Below are 25,889 nucleotides of genomic sequence, written 5' to 3'. Positions count from 1 at the left end.
CACCGCAGCCGCCCTCCTACTTGTCGCAGCTTAGCCTCCACAGCTCTCAGCGCCAGCCGGGTAGGAGCCAGACACGCCAGCGCCATCCATGTTCAGAGATAGTTGATTCAGCAGCTGAGTTGTTACACACTCTAGCGGATTCCGACTTCCATGGCCACCGTCCTGCTGTCTATATCAACCAACACCTTTTCTGGGGTCCGATGAGCATCGGCATCGGGCGCCTTAACCCAGCGTTCGGTTCATGCCACAGCGTCAGTGCTGCATTCAAGTGGCCCACTGAGCTCCATGCCAGCAAGCCGGGCTTCTTACATTCGCTTTACCAGATAAAACTGGGGTTTCCGTGAGCCAGCTATACTGAGGGAAACTTCGGAGGTTCGAACAACAGATTTTGCACATCAGGACCGCTTTGGACCTCCACCAGGCCTAGTTCACCATCTTTCAGGTCCTATCACACACGCTCATGCTCCATCTCCCTGACAGAGCTGGCGAGATGGGTCGGCGGTGCGCCCACCGCGACGGAATCCCACTGCCTTCATTGCACCACAGGGTTTCATTCAGCCCTCCGACTCGCGCACTTGTTAGACTCCTTGGCCCGTATTTAAAGACAGGTCGGGTGGGTAACCGACATCACCTCAGACCCCTAGCACCGTTTGTGGGCCTCCCAGCCTGGCGGCACGACGTGGCCATGGCGCACTGATTGCACACCACCACAGTCGCATCGGGAGCCCCGTCGCCGCCCCCAAGAGGGGCCAGGACGGTTGCCAGAGAAGGGCACGGCAGCAGTCAATCTCTCTCGACCACGCGGACACAGTAAAACTGCTGTCAGGGGGCTGTAACACTCTCTGCCGGAGCAGAGTGCCACCTGCCCCTTGGAGCCTCCCCAGCCTGTCGTGGTGCACTGCCACAGAGGAAATGTGCCTGGGCCGCAGTCCCACGAGGGCATCCACCGTTACAGGCGACCAACCTGCCTGCCGTGTTGAATCCTGGAGGTGGACTGCACGGACCCCACCAATTTACCTCTCAATGGTTTCACGCCCTCTTTAACTCTCTGTTCAAAGTTCTTTTCAACTTTCCCTTACGGTACTTGTTGGCCATCAGTCTCGCACCCCAATTTAGCCTTAGATGGAGTTTACCACATGCTTTGTTCTGCGTTCCCAAGCAACCTGACTCCAAGAAGACTTGATCCTAGCGTGCCAGAGGCTGCTACCGGCCCAACACCGTCAGAGAAGGACTTGAGCTCCCTGAGCGATGCTGGGGTGTAGGTCTTCTGTAAGCCATATTTCCCACACCTGCCGCTGAACGGGGATTCGGCGCTGGGCTCTTCGCTTTTCACTGACCGTTACAGAGGGAATCCTGGTTAGTTTCTTTTCCTACGCTTAGTAATATGCTTAATTGCGTGGGTCGCCACATCTGATCTGAGGCCGTAGTCGGGGGGAGCACAAAGTTTGGGGCAGCTGGCCTTGGGCCCATATGGGGGGGGGTTTGACCCAGCCCTGTGCCTCTGGCGCAGCCGAGTGTGCCCTGTCCCGATCTGCGGCCGAAGCCCACATGGTCACGAGGCCCACGCTCCATGGCCATCCCGCACCGGCATCTGTGGGACACCACAGACAGCCACACACAGCACGGCCAGGTGCCCCGATGTAGGGTGAAGGTGCGCCAAGCATTTTTAAGGCCCGCTGCCACCACCACCACCACATCCAGGGCGCACCGGCCACCTGGCCCTCCTGGAACCCACATGAAGCAGGGAAACTGGGGAGGCCGGGATGCGCTTGCATTGAGCCTGCGTGCCAGGTCCAGGGATACTGCGACAGTGCTGATCGGCGTCTGACCTTAGGAGGACTAAGGGAACGGGGTCCCTGCGACAGCCCCAGCCATGCCCCTGGGAGGGAACCCCCGGGGCGATTGATGTACAAGTGACCCTCATACAGGCGTAGCCCCGGGAGGAACCCGGGGCCGCATTGTGCGTTCGAAGTGTCGGTCAATGTGTCCTGCAATTCACATTCTCGCAGCTAGCTGCGTTCTTCATCGACGCAGGAGCCCAGTGATCCACCGCCAACTTTTTTGTTGTGCCAGAGGTCGGCCTGACCCTGCCCGTGCAGGAGAGGCTGAGGGGGATTGGGGGGTGGGGGGGCCAGTGCCGCCTGTGGCGAGACAGCCCAGCCCATCTAGCTCGGCCGAGACCATTGTTGTTTCAAAACATAAAATAAATAAAAAATCCAGGTGCTCAGCATGGGAAGCCGGCCTGCCGCCTGCAGTGGCACGTTGCTTCCCAGGGGGATAGAGGCAGACAGCTCCGCCACCGGCCCGATCCACTCATCCTTCCCCGACCCCCTCCGCTCCTCGTATGGGGGAGGAGCAGACAGCGAGGCGGGCCAGAGATAGTACAGGCAGGGGGTCGGGTGGGACTGCTAGAGTCTTTAAACCCCAGCCCGGCCGCACAGGGCCAAGCTCCAGGTACCTGGGCAAGAGGGAAGGTCACCCGCTGCACCAGCAGGCCTCACCATCGCTCGCCCACAGATGTGGGCGGCTGGAACCTCGACACCCCCCCGTTGAGTAAGCCTGCTGCGCCATGGCTCGGGGCTCACGCCTGGTGTGCTGTGCCCCTGTCTGCCTGGGGAGGCGCCCCTCGAGAACAGCCAGGTTTCCCTCGGCCCCCGGCTGCCCCCCACTCGGGGCTTCCCTGCTGACCGGGGTGCGCCCACCAATGCCCACCGGGGCAGAGAGTGTGCGCCCCAGGCCTGTGCAGCAGCGGCTCGGTGAGGAGGGAGCCGCACGGGGCTCCCTCTCTGGTGCATGGTTTGAGGCAGCCCCAGCAGGTAAACCCAGCCCTGCCAGGCGTCCCTGTCATCTGCTGGGTCGCGAACCCCCTTGTGGTGGAAGGGAATCCCTGCTTGCCCACGCGCCCCGGACCGCTCTGCGAGTGGTGCCCCAGTGTGTGCGCATCTGAGATGCAACCGAGGTCAGACTTGCGGCTCTCCCTCCGGCTGTCCGCTGTTAATGATCCTTCATTCCCCCATTCACAAGCAGATACCCAAGCCTTACACCCAATTCACACTCAAATGCCCCATTTCTCCTTCCAAACACACGTTCCAGATTCAAATGCCACCTCCCTCCCGCCTCACATGCCACCAGCCCTCCCTCCGAACCCACACAGACACCAACATCCGTCCCTCCTTACCTACACCAAGATGTTCCACCCCTCTCTCGAGAACCACACGCTTCTCCTTTACCTCCAGACTCGCACTCAGATGGCGCCATCCGCCCTCTCTATACCCACACTGATTACCCCATCCCTTCGACACACACATGCTCCCACCCCTCCCATAAACCAAAATCCTTCTTTCCAGACATACATACCCCATCCCTCCATTCACACCCAGATGCCCCCTTCCTTCCCACCAAAGTGATCCAGCCCTCACTCAGACCCACATGCTCCATCATTCCCTGACATGCCCCATCATGTGCCCTGTCCCTCCATTTCAGATCAACGATGCCCCCTCCGATCCAGACTCCAAGATGCCCAATCCCTTCCTCAAGACCCATACCATGATGCCCCATCCACCCTCCACACAGCAAGATGCTCCTATCCCTCCCCCGATCAATGAGCCCCCATCCCTCCCTCCAAACCCCCACAAAAATGTGCCCCATCCCTTCCTCTCAGACCCACACCAATATGCCCCATTCCTCCCTCTCAGACCAAAACCAAGATGCCACCATGGCTCTAGACCCACTCCAAGATGTCCCATCCCACCATTCCAGAGCCCACCAAGATGCCACCAACCATCCATGCCAGACTCCACCAAAATGTCACTAATCCCCCCTCGAGACCCATATCATGATGCCCCATCCACACAGGAATAAGCCCCCCCATCCTGCCCTCCAGACTCAAACCAAGATATCCATCTCTACACACCAAGATGCCCTATCCCACCCTTCAGATCCAGACAGATGTGCCCCATCCCTTCCTCCAGACCAATGTGCCCCATCCCTCCCAGACCCACACCAAGATGCCACCATCCCTCCGTACAGACCCACAAAGATGCCTCATCCCACTCTCCAAATGCACAGATGTCCCCATCCCACCCACACTAAGATGCCACATCCCACCATCCCAACCAACACCTAGATGACCCATGCCAACCCCTAGAACAGATGCCCAATACCTGTTTGAAACTGACACTAATGTGCCCTTGTCCATTGCAGACACCCCCCCCCAAGATGCCACCATCAGTCCCTCCACACAGCAGAACGCCCCCATCCTGCCCTCCAGACCTACACCTAGACAATCCATCCTTCCAGATCCACACCATGCCCCCATAGCTCCCCCAGACCCACACCAATATGCCCCGTCCCTCCCATCAAACACACACCAATGTGCCCCCATTCCCACCCTACAGATGCACTGATGTCCCCATCCCAACCACACCTGGATGCCCCATACCACCCTCCAGACCAACAGATGCCCCATACCTGTTCAGACCGACACCAATGTGCCCCATCCATTGCAGACCACACCAAGATGCCACCATCCCTCCATGCACAGCAAGATGCCCCCATCCTGCCATGCAGACCCACACCTAGATGAACCATCCCTCCTCCTAGACCCACAATGTGCACCCATCCCTCCCCCAGACACAGACCAATGCCCCCCATACCCTCCCTCCAGACCCCTACTGATGTCCCATCCAACCCCAACCAGAATGCCTCATGCCTCCCTGCAGACCCACACCAATGTGCCTCCATCCACTCCCTTCAGAGCCACGCCAAGATGCTGCATCTCACCCTACAGACCAACACATGCTCCATACCTGTTCCAGACTGACACCAATGTGCCCCCATCCATTGCAGACCCCACCAAGATCTCTCCATCCACACAGCAAGATGTCCCCCATCCAGACCCACAGCTAGATGAACCATCCCTCCCCGACACAGACCAATGTCCCCATCCCTCCCATCAAGCCCACACCAATGTACTCCCATCCCCTCCCTCTAGACCCACACCAATATGCCCCATCCCACCCTCAGATGACCCATGCCACCCTCCAGACCAACAGATGCCCCATACTTGTTTTAGACGGACACCAATGTGCCCCATCCATTGCAGACCCCAAGATGCCACCATCCCTCCCTCGAGGCCCACACCAATGTGCCCCATCCCTCCCTCAGATGACCCATGCCACCCTCCAGACCAACAGAGGACCCATACCTATTTCAGATGGACACCAATGTGCCCCCATCCCTTGCAGACCCCAAGATGCCACCATCCCTCCCTCGAGACCCACACCAATATGGCCTCATCCCTCAACAGACACACACCAATGTACCCTCATCCCTCCCGAGACCAATTTGCCCGTTCCTCCCATCAAACCCACACCAATGTGCCTCCATCCACTCCCTCATGAGCCACACCAAGATGTCCCTATCCCACCCTCCAGATGCACACAGATGTCCACATCCCACCCTCGAGATGCACACAGGTGTCCCCATCCCACCCTCCAGAACAAAAGATGCCCTATACCTGTTCCAGACCAACACCAATGTGCCCCCATCCATTGCAGACCCCATCAAGATCCCACCATCCACACAGCAAGATGCACCCATCCCGCCCTCCAGACCCACACCTAGATGAACCATCCCTCCCCCCAGACCCACAATGTGCCCCATCCCTCCCTCAGACAGAGACCAATGTCCCCCATCCCTCCCATCAAATCCACACCAATGTGCCCCATCCCCTCCCTCCAGAGCCACACCAAGATCCCACACCTAGATGACCAATGCCACCCCGACCCACACCCATGTGCACCATCCCTGTCCCCAGACCCACACCAATGTCCCCATCCCTCCCATCAAACCCACACCAATGTACTCCCATCCCCTCCCTCTAGACCCACACCAATATGCCCCATCCCACCCTCAGATGACCCATGCCACCCTCCAGACCAACAGATGCCCCATACTTGTTTCAGACGGACACCAATGTGCCCCATCCATTGCAGACCCCAAGATGCCACCATCCCTCCCTCGAGGCCCACACCAATGTGCCCCATCCCTCCCTCAGATGACCCATGCCACCCTCCAGACCAACAGAGGACCCTGACCTTAGGGGGACTAAGGGAACGGGGTCCCTGCGACAGCCCCAGCCATGCCCCTAGGAGGGAACCCCCGGGGCGATTGATGTACAAGTGACCCTCATACAGGCGTAGCCTCGGGAGGAACCCGGGGCCGCATTGTGCGTTCGAAGTGTCGATCAATGTGTCTTGGAATTCACATTCTCGCAGCTAGCTGTGTTCTTCATCGACGCAGGAGCCCAGTGATCCACCGCCAACTTTTTTGTTGTGCCAGACGTCGGCCTGACCCTGCCCGTGCAGGAAGGCTGAGGGGGATTGGGGGGGAGCAGTGCCGCCTGTGGCGAGACAGCCCAGCCCATCTAGCTCGGCCGAGACCATTGTTGTTTCAAAACATAAAATAAATAAAAAATCCAGGCACTCAGCATGGGAAGCCGGCCTGCCGCCTGCAGTGGCACGTTGCTTCCCAGGGGGATAGAGGCAGACAGCTCCGCCACCGGCCCGATCCACTCATCCTTCCCCGACCCCCTCCGCTCCTCGTTTGGGGGAGGAGCAGACAGCGAGGCGGGCCAGAGATAGTACAGGCAGGGGGTCGGGTGGGACTGCTAGAGTCTTTAAACCCCAGCCCGGCCGCACAGGGCCAAGCTCCAGGTACCTGGGCAAGAGGGAAGGCACCAGCAGGCCTCACCATCGCTCGCCCACAGATGTGGGCGGCTGGAACCTCGACACCCCCCCCGTTGAGTAAGCCTGCTGCGCCATGGCTCGGGGCTCACGCCTGGTGTGCTGTGCCCCTGTCTGCCTGGGGAGGCGCCCCTTGAGAACAGTCAGGTTTCCCTCGACTCCCGGCTGCCCCCCACTCGGGGCTTCCCTGCTGACCGGGGTGCGCCCACCAATGCCCACCGGGGCAGAGAGTGTGCGCCCCAGGCCCGTGCAGCAGCGGCTCGGTGAGGAGGGAGCCGCGCGGGGGGCTCCCTCTCTGGTACATGGTTTGAGGCAGCCCCAGCAGGTAAACCCAGCCCTGCCAGGCGTCCCTGTCATCTGCTGGGTCGCGGACCCGCTTGTGGTGGAAGGGAATCCCTGCTTGCCCACGCGCCCCGGACCGCTCTGCGAGTGGTGCCCCAGTGTGAGCGATTCTGAGATGCAACCGAGGTCAGACTTGCGGCTCTCTCTCCGGCTGTCCGCTGTTAATGATCCTTCATTCCCCCATTCACAAGCAGATACCCCAGCCTTACACCCAGTTCACACTCAAATGCCCCATTTCTCCTTCCAAACACACGTTCCAGATTCAAATGCCACCTCCCTCCCGCCCCACATGCCACCAGCCCTCCCTCCGAACCCACACAAAGACATCAACATCCGTCCCTCCTTACCTACACCAAGATGTTCCACCCCTCTCTCGAGAACCACAAGCTTCACCTTTACCTCCAGACTCGCACTCAGATGGCGCCATCCGCCCTCTCTATACCCACACTGATTACCCCATTGTAACGCTCACCTGAAAACTCTGCGGGAACCTTCTGGAACTCCAACTGACTTCTACCTTCCTGGGAACTAGACACTGAATTTCTGTGGAGAAAATAACAATTTTCCCTTCCTTAGTTTTCTCTCGTAAAACAGAAAGTCAAAACTGGTAATATGGGGGCCAGCAAATATCTCACCTTGGTATTTAATTTGTTGAGCTCTCCATCCTGTTCTATACAGGGGCGCAAGTCCTGAAGAATGGGATACTGGATAATAGTTTCTTTTGAAAGGGACTAAAATGGCACTAAACAAATGACAGAAACCCTATGCTACTTGGACCTAAAGGGGCCATAAGCTGAGGTGTGATGCAAGTGTAGAATTACAGAAAAAACTACCTCACTACACTACGGGACGGTAATGGAAAACACCTTATTACTGAGCGTAATATGAACCTTAGTGTGACCAAAATTAACTGACTAGAAAATCAGCTTCCAAGACAAACTCCACAGGAAAGGGCGCGAACCCGCTACAAACAACGTAATATCTTGAAAATGCGTGAGGAATCCAAATAACATTTATACACAATTTCAATGTATCAGATAAGGCAACACAAACGGAGCAATTGCATTTGCACTTAATAGGTGTACTTGCGTGAGAGAAAACTGCTACGAACTGAGAGATGAGGAGACCGCTATGACAGGACTGAGCCGGGAACGGCAGCAACTGGAAAAACACAGGAAGGGAGCTGATAACTAATTAAAGTTACTCAAGGAATGAATGGAATAAACTGTGGACAAGGTCTATTGAGCGGTGACAGGGAACGGAGGTACGCGGCGAGCGTTCAGTCTGAACTCAGACAAACGACGCGAAGCGCGAGCCTCCTGAGGGGCGGGGCTTAAATAGCTGGCACATGAAAACAACTAGACCCGCTAACTAACTGACCCAGAGGCGCCACCTAGCGGCCATTAAAGAAACTCAACTAACCATTAATATGGGGAGTTAGAATCAATAACTAGCTAGGGCAAATAAATTCCCTATAAACCTGCAACTCTTAGGACAAGTATGGGAAAATAAACTAACCTGTGGTCATGACAGTACCCCTCCTCAAGGACTCTCCTCCCGGCTTATTGGGGTGATTCTGATGAAACCTTTTTAACAATCTAGTGGCATGTATGTTTTCTTTAGGTTCCCAGGATCTATCTAAGGGACCGTAACCCTTCCAGTCAATCAGATAAAAAACCTTGTGCCTGACCATCTTGGAGTCTAAAATATCCTTCACTTCATATTCAGATTGATTGTCTTCAAACTCAACGGGAGCAGGAGCTGGTTCTAAACGAGTATCTGGCGTTACTGGTTTCAGTAAAGACACATGAAAAACTGAATGAAGTCGCATCTTCCGAGGAAGGGTCAATTTCATTGCCACTGGGTTGATGATGGCTTCTATGGAGAACGGACCCAATAATCGAGGAAGAAATTTCTTTGAACCTTTCAACATCAAATTTCTGGAGGATAGCCACACAGAGTCTCCGACTTGAAACCTAGGAGCTGCACTTCGATGGCGGTCAGCAAACTTCTTCTGACTTTCTTTGGCTGCGGACAAGCTAGCTTGAGCCCTAGTGTGGGCCGTAGAGATGAATTCATGGAGAGTTTTCACAGCAGGCATCTCTAAAGGTTCTGGAGGGTCAAAGGCTGAAGTTCGAGGATGTCTGCCATGTAATGTATAGAATGGAGTAAGCCCAGTAGAGGAATGAGTTGAATTGTTGTAAGCATATTCCGCCACCCACAATATATCCAACCAAGAGTCTTCTGTTTGGTGAAGCATGCATCGTAAATACTGTTCTAAGGTCTGGTTGGTGCGCTCCGTCTGACCATCGGTTTGGGGATGATGGCTGGTGGATAGTCGAACATCAATCTTGGCCAGAGCACAACATTGCCTCCAAAATTTAGAAACAAATTGACTACCTCGGTCTGAGATTACAATGGAGGGAAAACCATGCGTCTTAACAATATTCTCCAGAAATATCTTGGCCAATCCAGAAGCTGTCGGAAGTCCTTGGACTGCGATAAAATGTGCCATCTTGGAGAATAAGTCAACCACCACTAGAATGGTGTCAAAACCCCTACATGGAGGAAAATCGGTAATAAAATCCATTGACACGGTATGCCAAGGACTCGGTGGTACATCCAAAGGTTGAAGAAGACCGGCCGGTCTTTTCTTAGTATTCTTATTTTGTGCACAGGTTCCACAGGTTTGAATAAATTGAATGACATCTTTGCGCCATGTAGGCCACCAGTAGTGTCTCTTGATTTTTTCCAAAGACTTGGTGACCCCTGGATGTCCCTCAATCAAGGAGCTATGGTAGTTAGCAATCACTTGTCTTCTCAATTCTTCAGTAGGTAGGTACAAGCGATTTTGATAATGCAGGATATCCTCCTGCAGGGTGAATTGATCGCCTCGATTAGTCCAGGTAAGCAGCTCTTCAGGAACCACATTCCTCTTGACTTCCTTCAGCAGTTCTTCATAAAAAGGGTCAGAAGTTTTTAGCAATCCTAAAACACTGTCTCCAGCAAGGATGTTGTTTGGAACTTGGGGAACAAAGGTCTCATCTTCATTGCCAATCCGGGACAAGGCGTCGGCCTTCCCATTTCGAACTCCTGGCCGAAAGGTGATGACAAAGTTGTACTCTGCGAAGAATAAAGCCCATCGCAGTTGTCTAGCCGATTGGGCCTTGACTGAGCGGAGATACTGCAAGTTTCGGTGGTCAGTAAGGATGGTGACTGTGTGTTGGGCACCTAGCAAATAATGTCTCCATTCCTTTAAGGCGCACTTGATTGCCAACAGTTCCCTGTCTGTAATGGTATAATTTCGTTCTGCAGCTGAAAATTTTTTCGACCAAAACGCCACTGATGCAAAACTTGAGTCTGTGGATCTCGTTGCGACAAAACAGCCCCCATGGCAGCACTCGAGGCATCTGTCTCTACAATAAAAGGTAAGTCAGGACGTGGATGTCTCAAAATAGGAGCCTCAGTAAACTTGGACTTGAGAGTCTGAAAAGCAATGGTGGCCTCTGGGGTCCAGGCAAACTTCTGGTTCTTTTTAAGCAAAGACGTGATTGGATGAACCAACTGCGAGAAATTTTCCACAAATCTTCTATAGAAATTTGCAAAGCCTAAAAAACTTTGGACTCCTTTCACCGAAGTTGGAACTGGCCATGAAAGAATTGCCTCTACCTTCCGAACATCCATCTTCACTCCTTGAGAGGACAGCACAAACCCTAGAAACTCTACTTCAGGAACATGAAATGAACACTTTTCCATCTTCACAAAAAGGGAGTGCTCTCGCAATTTTTTCAAAACTGCTGAAACGTGATTCACATGCTCCGAGGGGGTTGCTGAAAAGATCAAGATATCGTCAATATATACTACTGCGCAGACATCAAGCAAATCTTTCAAAACGTCATTCATAAAGCACTGAAATGCTGCTGGAGCGTTGCATAACCCGAATGGCATGACTTGGTATTCGAAGAGGCCATACTTTGTGCGAAAAGCAGTCTTCCACTCGTCGCCTTCCTTCACTCGGATCAGGTGATACGCTCCTCTAAGATCCAGCTTGGTGAATATCTGAGCTCCTTTAATTTGGTCCAACAAATTTGAAATGAGGGGAATAGGATATCGATTCTTGACAGTAATCTGGTTGAGTGCTCGGTAATCAATGCAAGTTCTGAGATCGCCTTCTTTCTTGGCAACAAAAAAAAGAGGCGAAGCAGCAGGAGACTTAGAGGGTCGGATGAAACCGTTGGCTAAGTATTGGTCTAAGTATTTCTTTAGGTGAGCATCTTCTTTCTCCGTTAGTGAATAAATCCGACTACATGGAATTTCACTTCCAGGAAGAAGATCAATCTGACAATCATAGGGCCGATGTGGAGGAAGCTCCTCGGCCAATTTCTCTTCAAAGACGTCTCGAAATTCTGCATACTCGGGAGGTAGTAAGCCGATGAATCCTAACGTTGATACAGAGACCTTCTCCATTAAACGGGAATCACCCTGGGTGTTTGTTTTACAGCAAGATTCTCTACACTCAGCAGCAAAGGTCAAAGACCGAGTTCGCCAATCAATCCTTGGGTTATGTTTCTCCAACCAGGGTAAGCCAAGTATAATTTGGAGTTGAGGAGCGCTAATAAGGTCGAACGTGATTCTCTCTTCATGCCTTCCCTGACAACACATAATAAGGTTCTCCGTGCATTGAGTAACAGGACCTGAAGCCAAAGGCGTACCATCGACTGCTGATACATTTTCAGCTTCGTGCTTGTTCACACGCGGAAAACCCGTCCTAGTTGCCAAGTCGATATCCATATAATTCCCAACTGCTCCACAATCGATGTAGGCTTGCAAAGTCTGCATTCTGGTGGGCTGTTTCGTACTGGATAAGGTAATGGGAAAAACAAAATGTGAGGTCACCAAACCTTTTTCCATGCTCGACAAGTTGACCTCTACACTTGTCGGGCACTGGAGTTTTCCGAATCCGAGTCCTTCTTGTCTGGGTTAACACCTCCAATAGGCTTCCTGGAAGGTTTAATAGGACACTCCTTGAGAAAATGACCAGCTTTACCACAGTAAAGACACAACTGTTGTTGGCGTCTCTTGTCTCTTTCAGCTTGTGATATCGGTCCTCTGACGGCTCCCAACTGCATGGGTTCAACGGAACTCTCTGAACTGGTTCTCAACTGATTTTCCTTGGGGCGCACAAAATAAGTTCTGTTTTCTGAACGAGAGCGATCCATTCTTCTGTCTTGCAATCTTTGGTCAAGTTGTACCGTTAGATCAATGAATTCTGCAATTCCTTCTGGAGGATTCACCACCTGAGCCAGGACGTCCTTCAATTCATTACGTAATCCTCTCTGAAATAAGGTGGTTCTTTTTTCTGTGGGCCAATTTGTTTCTGCCACCAATCTGTTAAAAGTTGCTACATATGCCAACAATTCCTGGTTGCCTTGGCGAAGTGAAAGCAACTCATTATCCAGAGCCTGACCCTGAGCATGACGTGCAAACAATTTCTCCATCTCCTTCTGAAAATCTGCAAGATTTCTCAAAATCGGGTCATCCCTATTTACTAACGGGATTGACCAATCAGCTGCATAACCACCCAAATAGGATAATATAAACGCTACCTTGGCCTGATCAGAAGGAAATACCCCGGGGCGGCAGAGGAAATGAAGCTGGCATTGGTTGAGAAAAACCGCAAACTTCTTAGGATCTCCTAGAAAGCGTTCAGGAGGAGCTAATGGGATATTGCCGGGAACAATTACCTGAACCGGTGAGGGAGGCGTGACTGAAACGGGGGCAGAAGCACTGGCAGAAGGCAAGGGAGTTTGACCCGCTTGGGCTTGCAACATCTGACGAGCTAACTCCTCAGTGCGATCCCGGTTAACAATTAATTCTCTCCGGAGAGCACTGGTTTCTGAGCGGGCTGCATGGACCTCAGCCCTTAGTTCTCCCAATAACTGAGCCAACTGGTCTACTTCTGGAGTTTCCATAATGTCCAGGCAGAGTATTTTTTCAAAGGGGCTTCGCGTTCTGTAACGCTCACCTGAAAACTCTGCGGGAACCTTCTGGAACTCCAACTGACTTCTACCTTCCTGGGAACTAGACACTGAATTTCTGTGGAGAAAATAACAATTTTCCCTTCCTTAGTTTTCTCTCGTAAAACAGAAAGTCAAAACTGGTAATATGGGGGCCAGCAAATATCTCACCTTGGTATTTAATTTGTTGAGCTCTCCATCCTGTTCTATACAGGGGCGCAAGTCCTGAAGAATGGGATACTGGATAATAGTTTCTTTTGAAAGGGACTAAAATGGCACTAAACAAATGACAGAAACCCTATGCTACTTGGACCTAAAGGGGCCATAAGCTGAGGTGTGATGCAAGTGTAGAATTACAGAAAAAACTACCTCACTACACTACGGGACGGTAATGGAAAACACCTTATTACTGAGCGTAATATGAACCTTAGTGTGACCAAAATTAACTGACTAGAAAATCAGTTGTATGAGATGGTGATGTTGAAGGTTGGGAAGGAATTGACAGGCCTACGATCGGAATGGGAGTGCGAGGTGGGGACCCAGATGGGAGATGGGATGTGGGAACGGGCTCTAAGATACCACAGGAAAGTATCTCGAAATGCCAGACTGCAGCAGGTACAGCTATATGTCACGCACAGAGCGTATATGACCCCACTGCGGATATCCAAATTCCGGAATGCGGGCAGACAGGCGTGCCCTAAATGCGACGAAGAAAATGCGGACATGACGCATATGTTCTGGGCATGCCCAGTGATCGAGGGGTTCTGGAGGGAGGTGGCGCGCAAGCTAGGAGAGAAAGGGGTCACGCTTGCCATAGACACCGCCTGGGCATGCCTGCTGGGTGGGTTTTCCAGACCTAGGAAGCAGAAACATGTGTGTAAACTGAAAGACTTGGCGTATGTGCTGGCCAAACGGAGAATAGCCATGGGCTGGAAAAAATGTAGCAAGCCACGGGTTGAGGTGTGGTGGAATGACCTACAGAAATGGGCGGAGGCCGAGACAGCAGTGTGGCAGGAGGCGAGTTGTATGTCTTGGGAGGAGGAACTGGCCTCTTTGATGGCATGGAGGACTTTGATATCTTGCATATTTGGGACAGGGATGGCTTCGGGAGGGTCGGATGACAACGAGGCCCGCTCATGTGCGGCAGATACGGAATGTGACATGGAAACTGGCTCGCGAGGGGGGAGGGATCAGGGAGGTAGTGCGCACTAATGATTAAATGCTTTATTGTAATATTGTTAATTGCACTACGGTTTGGTTTGTATTGTTGTTTGTGTTGAAAAATCAATAAACTTTTTTAAAAAAAAAAAAAAAAACTGACTAGAAAATCAGCTTCCAAGACAAACTCCACAGGAAAGGGCGCGAACCCGCTACAAACAACGTAATATCCTGAAAATGCGTGAGGAATCCAAATAACATTTATACACAATTTCAATGTATCAGATAAGGCAACACAAACGGAGCAATTGCATTTGCACTTAATAGGTGTACTTGCGTGAGAGAAAACTGCTACGAACTGAGAGATGAGGAGACCGCTATGACAGGACTGAGCCAGGAACGGCAGCAACTGGAAAAACACAGGAAGGGAGCTGATAACTAATTAAAGTTACTCAAGGAATGAATGGAATAAACTGTGGACAAGGTCTATTGAGCGGTGACAGGTAACGGAGGTACGCGGCGAGCGTTCAGTCTGAACTCAGACAAACGACGCGAAGCGCGAGCCTCCTGAGGGGCGGGGCTTAAATAGCTGGCACATGAAAACAACTAGACCCGCTAACTAACTGACCCAGAGGCGCCACCTAGCGGCCATTAAAGAAACTCAACTAACCATTAATATGGGGAGTTAGAATCAATAACTAGCTAGGGCAAATAAATTCCCTATAAACCTGCAACTCTTAGGACAAGTATGGGAAAATAAACTAACCTGTGGTCATGACACCCATCCCTTCGACACACACATGCTCCCACCCCTCCCATAAACCAACATCCTTCTCTCCAGACATACATACCCCATCCCTCCATTCACACCCAGATGCCCCCTTCCTTCCCACCAGAGTGCTCCAGCCCTCACTCAGACCCACATGCTCCATCATTCCCTGACATGCCCCATCATATGCCCTGTCCCTCCATTTCAGATCAACGATGCCCCCTCCGATCCAGACTCCAAGATGCCCAATCCCTTCCTCAAGACCCATACCATGATGCCCCATCCACCCTCCACACAGCAAGATGTCCCTATCCCTCCACCGACCAATGAGTCCCCATCCCTCCCTCCAGACCCACACCAATGTGCCCCATCCCTTCCTCTCAGACCCACACCAATATGCCCCATTCCTCCCTCTCAGACCAAAACCAAGATGCCACCATGGCTCTAGACCCACTCCAAGATGTCCCATCCCACCATTCCAGAGCCCACCAAGATGTCACCAACCATCCATGCCAGACTCCACCAAAATGCCACCAATCCCCCCTCGAGGCCCATATCATGATGCCCCATCCACACAGGAATAAGCCCCCCCATCCTGCCCTCCAGACTCAAACCAAGATATCCATCTCTACACACCAAGATGCCCTATCCCACCCTTCAGATCCAGACAGATGTGCCCCATCCCTTCCTCCAGACCAATGTGCCCCATCCCCCCCAGACCCACACCAAGATGCCACCATCCCTCCGTACAGACCCACAAAGATGCCTCATCCCACTCTCCAAATGCAGATGTCCCCATCCCACCCACACTAAGATGCCACATCCCACCATCCCAACCAACACCTAGATGACCCATGCCAACCCCTAGAACAGATGCCCCATACCTGTTTCAAACTGACACTAATGTGCCCTTGTCCATTGCAGACACCCCCCGGGATGCCACCATCAGTCCCTCCACACAGCAAAACGCCCCCATCCTGCCCTCCAGACCTACACCTAGACAATCCATCCTTCCAGATCCACACCATGCCCCCATAGCTCCCCCAGACCCACACCAATATGCCCCGTCCCTCCCATCAAACACACACCAATGTGCCCCCATTCCCACCCTACAGATGCACTGATGTCCCCATCCCAACCACACCTGGATGCCCCGTACCACCCTCCAGACCAACAGATGCCCCATACCTGTTGAGACCGACACCAATGTGCCCCATCCATTGCAGACCACACCAAGATGCCACCATCCCTCCATGCACAGCAAGATGCCCCCATCCTGCCATGCAGACCCACACCTAGATGAACCATCCCTCCTCCTAGACCCACAATGTGCACCCATCCCTCCCCCAGACACAGACTAATGCCCCCCATACCCTCCATCCAGACCCTTACTGATGTCCCCATCCAACCCCAACCAGAATGCCTCATGCCTCCCTGCAGACCCACACCAATGTGCCTCCATCCACTCCCTTCAGAGCCACGCCAAGATGCTGCATCTCACCCTACAGACCAACACATGCTCCATACCTGTTCCAGACTGACACCAATGTGCCCCCATCCATTGCAGACCCCACCAAGATCTCTCCATCCACACAGCAAGATGTCCCCCATCCAGACCCACACCTAAATGAACCATCCCTCCCCGACACAGACCAATGTCCCCATCCCTCCCATCAAACCCACACCAATGTACTCCCATCCCCTCCCTCTAGACCCACACCAATATGCCCCATCCCACCCTCAGATGACCCATGCCACCCTCCAGACCAATAGATGCCCCATACTTGTTTTAGACGGACACCAATGTGCCCATCCATTGCAGACCCCAAGATGCCACCATCCCTCCCTCAAGGCCCACACCAATGTGCCCCATCCCTCCCTCAGATGACCCATGCCACCCTCCAGACCAACAGAGGACCCATACCTATTTCAGATGGACACCAATGTGCCCCCATCCCTTGCAGACCCCGAGATGCCACCATCCCTCCCTCGAGACCCACACCACTATGGCCCCATCCCTCAACAGACACACACCAATGTACCCTCATCCCTCCCGAGACCAATTTGCCCGTTCCTCCCATCAAACCCACACCAATGTGCCTCCATCCACTCCCTCCAGAGCCACACCAAGATGTCACTATCCCACCCTCCAGATGCACACAGATGTCCATATCCCACCCTCGAGATGCACACAGGTGTCCCCATCCCACCCTCCAGAACAGATGCCCTATACCTGTTCCAGACCAACACCAATGTGCCCCCATCCATTGCAGACCTCATCAAGATCCCACCATCCACACAGCAAGATGCACCCATCACGCACTTCAGACCCACACCTAGACGAACCATCCCTCCCCCAGACCCACAATGTGCCCCATCCCTCCCTCAGACACAGACCAATGTCCCCCATCCCTCCCATCAAATCCACACCAATGTGCCCCATCCCCTCCCTCCAGAGCCACACCAATGTGCCCCATCCATTGCAGACCCCAAGATGCCACCATCCCTCCCTCGAGGCCCACACCAATGTGCCCCATCCCTCCCTCAGATGACCCATGCCACCCTCCAGACCAACACAGGACCTATACCTATTTCAGATGGACACCAATGTGCCCCCATCCCTTGCAGACCCCAAGATGCCACCATCCCTCCCTCGAGACCCACACCAATATGGCCCCATCCCTCAACAGACACACACCAATGTACCCTCATCCCTCCCGAGACCAATTTGCCCGTTCCTCCCATCAAACCCACACCAATGTGCCCCCATCCCCTCCCTCCAGTCCCAGACCGTGGTCCCCATTCAACCCAAAGCAGGATGTCCCATACCTCCCTGCAGACCCACACCAATGTGCCCTATCCCTCACATAAAACCCCACCAATGTGCCACATCCCTCCCATCAAACCCATACCAATGTGCCTCCATCCACTCCCTCCAGAGCCACACCAAGATGTCCCTATCCCACCCTCCAGATGCACACAGATGTCCACATCCCACCCTCGAGATGCACACAGGTGTCCCCATCCCACCCCTCCAGAACAACAGATGCCCTATACCTGTTCCAGACCAACACCAATGTGCCCCCATCCATTGCAGACCCCATCAAGATCCCACCATCCTCCCATCAAATCCACACCAATGTGCCCCATCCCCTCCCTCCCTGTCCCCGGACCCACACCAATGTACCGCAACCCTTCCATCAAACCCACACCAATGTGCCCCATCCCCTCCCCTCGAAGTCACACTAAGATGCCCCATCACACCCTCCCAACCCACACCGAGATTACCCATGCCACCCTTCAGACCCACTGCGCCCCATCTCTCCCTCCAGATCCACACCCATGTGCCCCATCCCTGTCCCCAGACCTACACCAATGTGCCCCATCCCTGTCCCCAGACTCACACCAATGTACCCCAACCCTCCCTCCAGACCCACAGCACTATGTTCCTATCCCTCCAGACCTACACCAATGTGCCCCATCCCTCCAGACCCACACCAATGTGCCCCTATGCAACCATTCAGACCCCACCAACATTCCCCATCCCTCCCTCTAGACCAATACCATAACGCCCCAGCCTCCCTCCACATAGCAAGATGCCCCTTCCCCCTTGTAGACCCACACCAAGATGCCCATGTGCCTCTTCCGAAACACACGCAGATAGCCCCAGCCGACTTTTTCTAAAACCACCCACCCTAAACACACCCTCATGAAACATAAAATTACTCTATTAGCTCCCTTTGATCAGTTAAACACCACCATCCTAGCTGAATAGCTGAACATGATTTTTAAAGTAAATGTAATTTTTCGCTCCCGTGTCTCAATCTGGTGTCTTGCAGGAACGTTCACGGTATCCCGAAGACAAACGTATCTGAAGAAAATGCCCATCCCAACCACTGCAAGCCAAAGACACGCAGAGTTCCCTCAGTCCCACCCAGCTCGAGTCAAAGGCACACAGAGTCCGATGGCACGTGCACCGGCAACCAGAGCGTTCCCGCTTCCCGAGTCCTGCTCACAGAACTTGCTCCGGAAGCGCTTCATTGCTCCAGGAAGTCACGTGTAGAAGAGTGGGCGGGCCGTTGCTATGGCCCCTTTCTCGGATGGGAACTAGACGCTGTCATGGGGCTCCAGGCTGTAGTCCGTTTTTTGTGTCTGTCATTGCGTCTGGTTGCCAAGGGGACGGGCTGCTGGCTGCCCTGTGGCTGTGAGAGAGGGGATCCCGGGCAGCAGAGCAGGTAGGGTGATCCAAGAAGCGCTGTTTTGGGTTCAGAGGGCTTCTTGCCACTTCTCCTGGTCTTGGGCAGGGTCGAGTGCAGGTGTGGGAGGAATTATCACTTTTCAATGCCGGTGCCTAGAAGTTCCTATAGTAAGTGTTGGTTGCATTGTTGATAGAGAGCCCTGCCCACGTTTAGAGAGGGTGCTGTACGTCCCTCCTCATACAGCTGTAAGTCTCCTTTCGAATGAGGTTAAGTGAAACCTTATTTAGACAGTCTTGGGCACTATGACCTGCCATCTAATCACAGGCGTCCCTAGAGGGGGGAACAGGGCGGGGGCAGTTGACCCCCCTCCATCCAATTGCATACATGCCAACCCTAAATATTTATTTCCCCAATACATTCCTATGGGGAAATTGTTGTCTCCCGTTTTCTCTGTAGAAATCTCCCTCCCAGGTGTGTCGAAATGTTGGCATGTATGCAATTGGCTGAATTGCCCCACCCCCACTTTTTGACAAACCACTTTGTCCAGGAGCCACAAAGGTGCTCCTAAGCGCAGCCGTCATTCCCGCGTTTGCAGGTCCCTTTTGCTTGGCATTAGTTATTTCTTCTGGCTTGAAAGGGACACCACGGGAATCAATGGGCCATGAATACCACAGTTACAAGCATGCTACCTACATGCTGGGCAGACTATTGTCTTCCAAATGTGCATCTTGCACCTGTCTAGGAAAGAAAAGACGTTTCCAAATTGAAACATGCTCTTAAACTTACATTCACTAATTTTCTTTAAAATGTTTTGTTTTTTTGGTCAGACTACTACACAAATACCCTGTGTGATTTTTGTGTCCCTTTTGTGTTTTATCACAAGATATATTTCTAAAGCTATTATATGCTTGTCAACCTGCTTAATCCAAATAAATGCTTCTATTATGCTGACAGCAGTTATTAGGAAATTTGATAAAGCAAGCATGATAAGTGGCATTGTATAGCTAGACTGGCATTTTGGTGCAGCTAGTCTAGCCATTTCTTACTGTCGCTTGATATTTTGTATTGGGTATGGTTGATAAATCAAGCATGATCCGTTTTATTATATAGCTAGAATGGCATTTTAATGCAGCCAGTTTGGGCATATTTGTAGACTCTGGAAGGGCATTTTTAATGGTAAAGCCAACTGGAGTATGTTCTTACGTGGGGATACTGCCATATTTTGTCAGAATAAGTGTGGACATGATTTCTTATAGTATCATTACTGGCATTATGCGTAAAGCAAACATGAATATGTGTGCTTAAATGGGAATACTGGCATATATTGCTGCAGCTAGCATGGAAATATATGGGTGCAGCCAATGTGAAAATGTATATTGTGGGCAAACGCAACATGAAAATGTGTTGGCGAAATTCTCCTACGCACTGCTGGTGACTTGCATCTATTGGACTTTTTCATGCGTTACCGTACAAAACTAATTGCAAACTGTTTGGCGTTTTACCCACTTTTTGCACTATTTTAAGCCATTATTTAAGAAGAATTATCTGGGTGTGAAGCCCCTCAATACCTCTTAATTGGTTTGGGCTCCCACGCTATGCTCTGTCACACTGCATATTTGGGGGAAATATTTATGCACTTTCAATAAAAAAAATATCCAGCCACCACTGGGGTGTACAGCCAGAAACTGAAAACTGTGAACAATTCTACAGGGGCAAAGTAAAATTCCTGCAACCATTTCTAAAGACCCAAGGGACCAGTTGCCTACTTATCCCCCACCCCCTGTACTTGGTGCATTTATGTGATATTTGATCTGTTAAACAGACTGTCCTTGACTATCATTGAAACTGAGGTATGAGTGATATCTCTTCTGTTAAACAGACTATTTTTGAATAGCTATTATTTATAGCTGAGCCTGAAGTGATGTCTCTTCTGCTACATACCACATCGAACTAGATATTATTTGAAGCTGTGCTGGGAATGATGTCGGCTTGAATTAAAATAATGCAGTCTCTTGCTGACTGCAGGGGCATTTTTGCAACTGTTGAACATGAGTTAACTTTTTTTAGTATGTCTAATAACTTGATTCAAAACTTTTATTGAACATGCTTAATGACACGTTTTTCAAACAGATTGGTTTAAGTATACCTATAGTTTACCAATTTGGCCTGTTGACCCTCGTCTGGTGTGCCACCACCCCGCCCCCGATTGTATTTTTGCCCCCCTAAAACTGATTTCTAGTGACGCCACTGCCTGCCATTAACATCTTTCTTGCCCGCTCGAGAGTAGACTGGCTGTACCAGTGCCACCCCCAGGTCTGCCAGCGCCCTGTGCGAGATGTGTGTGCCCCCTGCCCCGCCTACCACAAATGCAGAATAGCAGGGAGCTCAGTTCTGTTGTTCGGCTGACCCCCCCCCAGCTGTTCTTGTAAAGTGTGTTTAAGGGTATCTTGCCTCAAGTTCAGTGTTAGGTAAACAGTGCCTATTAAAGAATAACGCTGTGATTCTTTAATGGGTCCTTTTTACATGACACTGAGCTGGAGGCAATGCGCCCTTATTTGCTGCACCATGGGGGCTCCCTTGTGTGGCCGCACCCTTCCCTTTGACCTCACCTTGAGCCGGCACTGGGCTGTACCACCGTACATGCCAACATTCCAGTTTCATTGGGGAGGTGCTTATCTCAGTCCTCCTTTTTTTTTTTCCTGTTCTTCCTTGGCCTTGACGTCCTGGATATTGTGAGGAACTCATGGTGACAACAGTAAAGAAAGATACAAGTGATCACAGTTCAAGGGTGTTTATTGAACAGTGAATGCAGGGTGGAAAAACACCTAATCTAAACCTAATTCTAAGATGGGAGCAAGCATCGACCATCAAATGAAAAATAAGGCAGTCCTAGTGGCATCGTGTCAAATAAAAAGGGCCTATACTAAGAAACCTATTGCCAAACCTTACACTAATATAAAAAGTGTGTGGGATAGCTTTCAAGAAAAGAAAGAAGTGTTCTCAAATCATAAGTCAGGATGTGATTGACAGGAGTGTCCCTTCCCCACGTTTTCAGCACAGGACAAGGTGTCTCCTGAGCACAGCACACACTCCAGCTTTCCCCAGCACGAGCCGACAGTTCCGCTCCAGCTATCAGGTTCACAGACAGGTAAAATGTCTCATTCCAGTAAAAAGTCTCTTGCCCTCGAAGGCCTGATAGTTCCACCAAACGAACACACAGTTCTGTTCCACAATTGTTTTGGGTTATGGCTTCCCCCCTGGGTCCTCCTCTTCTGGGCGCAGACCTCTGGACGCGTTGGATGATAACTTTTCACTCCTGGATCTCCCTTGGTCGGGCTTGCACCCTAAATGATAATCGGGATTCACTCCCCTTGCTTTCTCACAGTGCGTGATTCCCTTCCCTTACTTTCTGACAGTGCGGGATTCACTCCCTTTGTGGGTCCCCCTCTTCTGGGTGCTGACCCCTCTTTACTTTCACAATTTTCTTATACACAATTGAATACTTATGGGATTCGCTTCCCTTGCATTTCAACATTTTGTAGATCAAAGACTTTCTATTGTACAGGGATTTTGCTTGACCTCCTGTATGACCACTTTGACATATCTTGATGGTTCTCCTATGGCCTTCTGGTTTCTGTAGTTTTATTCAACATGGAATTAACCAGAGTCTCTCAACTTAGCACCCACGTGGTGCCGGTTGCCTCTGCAGCTGGTTTTTCCCTTTTACAATTCACAGTTCTTTGAACTTCCTTCACATTGTCACTTTGCGACTTTCATTCAACACAGCCTGGTTCTTATCGATTCTCCCCTTGACTCAGTGGTTGTGATGAACCGCTTGGCTTTCCTCTTTACTGAAGTCAGGGCCGGTAACACGGTCGCAGGAGATTCCCTCGCTCCTGCTTATCGGCGTAGGCTTGCCCCTTGTACCATTGACATCTGCTGCAAAACACTTGTGCTATTGTTTGCGGTCTTATGTCCTCTTACACGAAAGGTTCTCCGGGCCTGGGACGAAAAGGGTATGGTGGCTTCTCTCCTCGCCACCCTCTCGATTCCCGTTGTCTTTCTCCTTCTCTTGAACTGCCATGCCTTGTTAGCTGTGCCATCATGCTGTGCTCTCTCGCTCCACCTTTTTATCCCTGTGGGGAAGGGAAAGGGCTGTCAGGTGTGTGTGGTTCTGATCAATTGCCCTACTTTTCCTGACCCTTGTATTGGGACATGTCAGGTAAACGGCTCCGGTGTAAGTCCATTCTCTAGTTTGTGTGTGAAAGTGTTTGTGTCGGAAAAGGGGATCAGGGGGGCAGTGGTTTTGAATGTCCTACGTGTTTGGATGGGGAAAATGTGTTGAAAGAAGGGGGATACCGCGTCTCATCCATCGGTGTCCCACTCCCCAAGGACCCCCATCGAGGTGATCCTCCTGCACTGGTCCACCCCAAGGAACTGGATCCAAAAGGGATGGCTGGGTCCTGACCACCTGGATGACGGATCCCCGGGGACTAGACAGGGAGACACCTTCAGGTTTCTCACATACCTTTCCTCCATGCGATGTAGCCACATTTGTTTCGCAGGGTAGCCGGGAAAGAAAATACATCTACATTCCCTTGGTCCTTTCCTTTTCTATGTTCCACTGTGAAACAATAGGGTTGTAGCTCCAGAAAAACATTGTATGTCCCGAGGGTTGGAATCTTTACGTTGGCTAATCCAAACTAGGGGTGAGTGATTGGTAACAATGTGAACTTCCATCCCAATAGGTAGTTTCTGAGATGGATAATAGCCCACTTAATGGCTACGGCCTCTAGTTCTACCACAGAGTCGCTTTTTTGTCACGTGGGAATTACTTGCGACTGGTGTATAGTATGGGATGTTCTAGACCGTCACAGATTTGGGATAAGACGGCTCCTAACTCTGTAAGGGAGGCATCTGTTTGTAACACAAACTCCTTTGAGAAGTCAACTACCTTCAGGATCGGATTCTGCACAAGGTTTGCTTCAGAATGTTATAGCATGTCTCGTCTTCGTCATTCCAATGTCATTTTTGAGGTTCGCCATTCTTAGGTTTATTGGTCAGCCGGGCTGTTTTATCTCAATAGTTTGGGGTGAACCTATGGTAATAACCTATTAATCAGAGGTAAGCACTAAGGTCTCTTTTGATTTTAGGGGTTTGTCTATCTAAAACAGCTTTTACCTTCTCATGTTGAGGCTGAACGTTTCCATTCCCTGCAAAGAAGCCAAGATATTCTATGGCTGATTTGCCCAGTCTGCACTTAGCTGGGTTAGCAGTTAGGCCAGCGTTTCTGAGGACTTTCATGATGGTATAAAGGTGGAAGAGATGGTCCTCCGAGGTTTTACTATAAATGACGATATAGTCAATATAAGCTCCTCAGAAATCGGAGTAGGGCTGTAGAATTATATCCATGAGGCGTTGGAGAGTGGCCAGTGCACCATGTAAGAAAAAGGGGAGGACTTTAAACTGAAATAGTCCTAAGGATGTTGAGAATGCGTTTTCTTTCCTTATAAGGCCCGTACAGGTGGACTTGCCAGTATCCTTTTGTCAAATCTATGGTGGATAAGTAGGTGGCTGTTCCAAGTTTATCAATTAGGTCACCGATGCGTGGCATGGGATAGGCATCGAAGTCCGAGACGGAATTGACTTGACGGAAGTCTATACATAATCTCCATGAACGGTCAGGCTTAGTGACTAACATGATTGGAGATGACCACAGACTTGAGGAAGGCTCAATGATATTAGCTTTCAACATTTTGTTGACTTCCTCCATCACTATCTGTTGTCTGGCTTCTGGTAGCCGATATTGCTTTAGATGAACCACTTTAACTTTTGGTGTTCTGATATAATGGTATGTACCCTTTTACTCTCCCTGGTTTTTCTGAGACAAAGCCAGGAAAGGAGATTACTACATCTTTTAGATCTTCTTGCTGTTGAACGGACAACTCGGAAGGAATTAAATCAAAGTTGGCTATGTCTTCTGGAACTAGACAGGCTAATACTTTCGAATGGGTGGCTGATGGGTTCTCCTTCCACTCCTTCAAAAGGTTTATATGGTATAAGTGGACTTTCTGCTTCTTGTCTGGTTGGGCTATTTTATACGTACACAGTCCCGTCCATTCTATTATCTCATAAGGTCCATGCCACTTGGAGACCAGTTTGTTTTCTGACGTAGACAAAAGGACTAGTACTTTCTGTCCTATGGAGAATTATATTAAATCTACCTTTTTATCATATGCAGCCTTTTGCTGACTCAGAGCATTTCCCATTTGAGTACAAACCAAGTCTCGGACCATTTTCATGTGTTCTCGCATTCCAGTGGCGGTTTGTGAGATTGGGATAGGGGTCGCTTCTCGTTCTTCTCAAGTTTCTCTGAGCATGTCTAAGACCTCTCAGGGCTCTCTTCCATAGAGCAACTCAAAGGGAGAGAAGCCTGTGTAAGCTTGAGAGGTTTTCCTTCCGGCAAACAATGCCCATTGGATCATCCGGTCCCAGTCCTTCCCGTGCTTATCTACACATTTCCGTAAAATTAGTTATAGCGTCTTATTTAATCTTTCTACCAGACCATTGGGTTTTGGGTGGTATACCGAAGTTCGTAAGGTACTAATGTGAAGTAGCTCTTTGACTTCAGCCATAAGCTTACTCATAAAATTTGACC

At 51.0% G+C, this 25,889-nt stretch overlaps 1 protein-coding gene and 2 non-coding genes across 3 annotated transcripts in view; 1 reads left to right on the top strand and 2 right to left on the bottom strand.

The window, feature by feature from the left end:
• Positions 1 to 1,914: 1,914 nt before the first annotated feature.
• Positions 1,915 to 2,061, bottom strand: LOC138474858 (5.8S ribosomal RNA). Its single transcript, XR_011269088.1, has one exon. It is a non-coding gene; the product is annotated as a 5.8S ribosomal RNA (ribosomal RNA).
• Positions 2,062 to 6,183: 4,122 nt separating this feature from the next.
• On the bottom strand, positions 6,184 to 6,330 carry LOC138474876 (5.8S ribosomal RNA). The gene has a single exon (XR_011269105.1). It is a non-coding gene; the product is annotated as a 5.8S ribosomal RNA (ribosomal RNA).
• A 12,785-nt stretch (positions 6,331 to 19,115) lies between these two features.
• Positions 19,116 to 25,889, top strand: part of CCDC180 (coiled-coil domain containing 180) — a 728,974-nt gene continuing 722,200 nt past the window's right edge. Inside the window, exon 1 of the mRNA XM_069609330.1 lies at positions 19,116 to 19,267. The gene's annotated coding sequence lies outside the window, so the exon portion shown is untranslated. The remainder of the gene's footprint in view (positions 19,268 to 25,889) is intronic.

The sequence above is a fragment of the Ambystoma mexicanum genome, chromosome 8 (genome assembly GCF_040938575.1).
Source record: "Ambystoma mexicanum isolate Mex_15411 chromosome 8, UKY_AmexF1_1, whole genome shotgun sequence".
Classification (NCBI taxonomy): domain Eukaryota; kingdom Metazoa; phylum Chordata; class Amphibia; order Caudata; family Ambystomatidae; genus Ambystoma; species Ambystoma mexicanum.
Note: the sequence above shows the minus strand (reverse complement) of the source record. Positions and strands in the feature narration are given on the sequence as shown.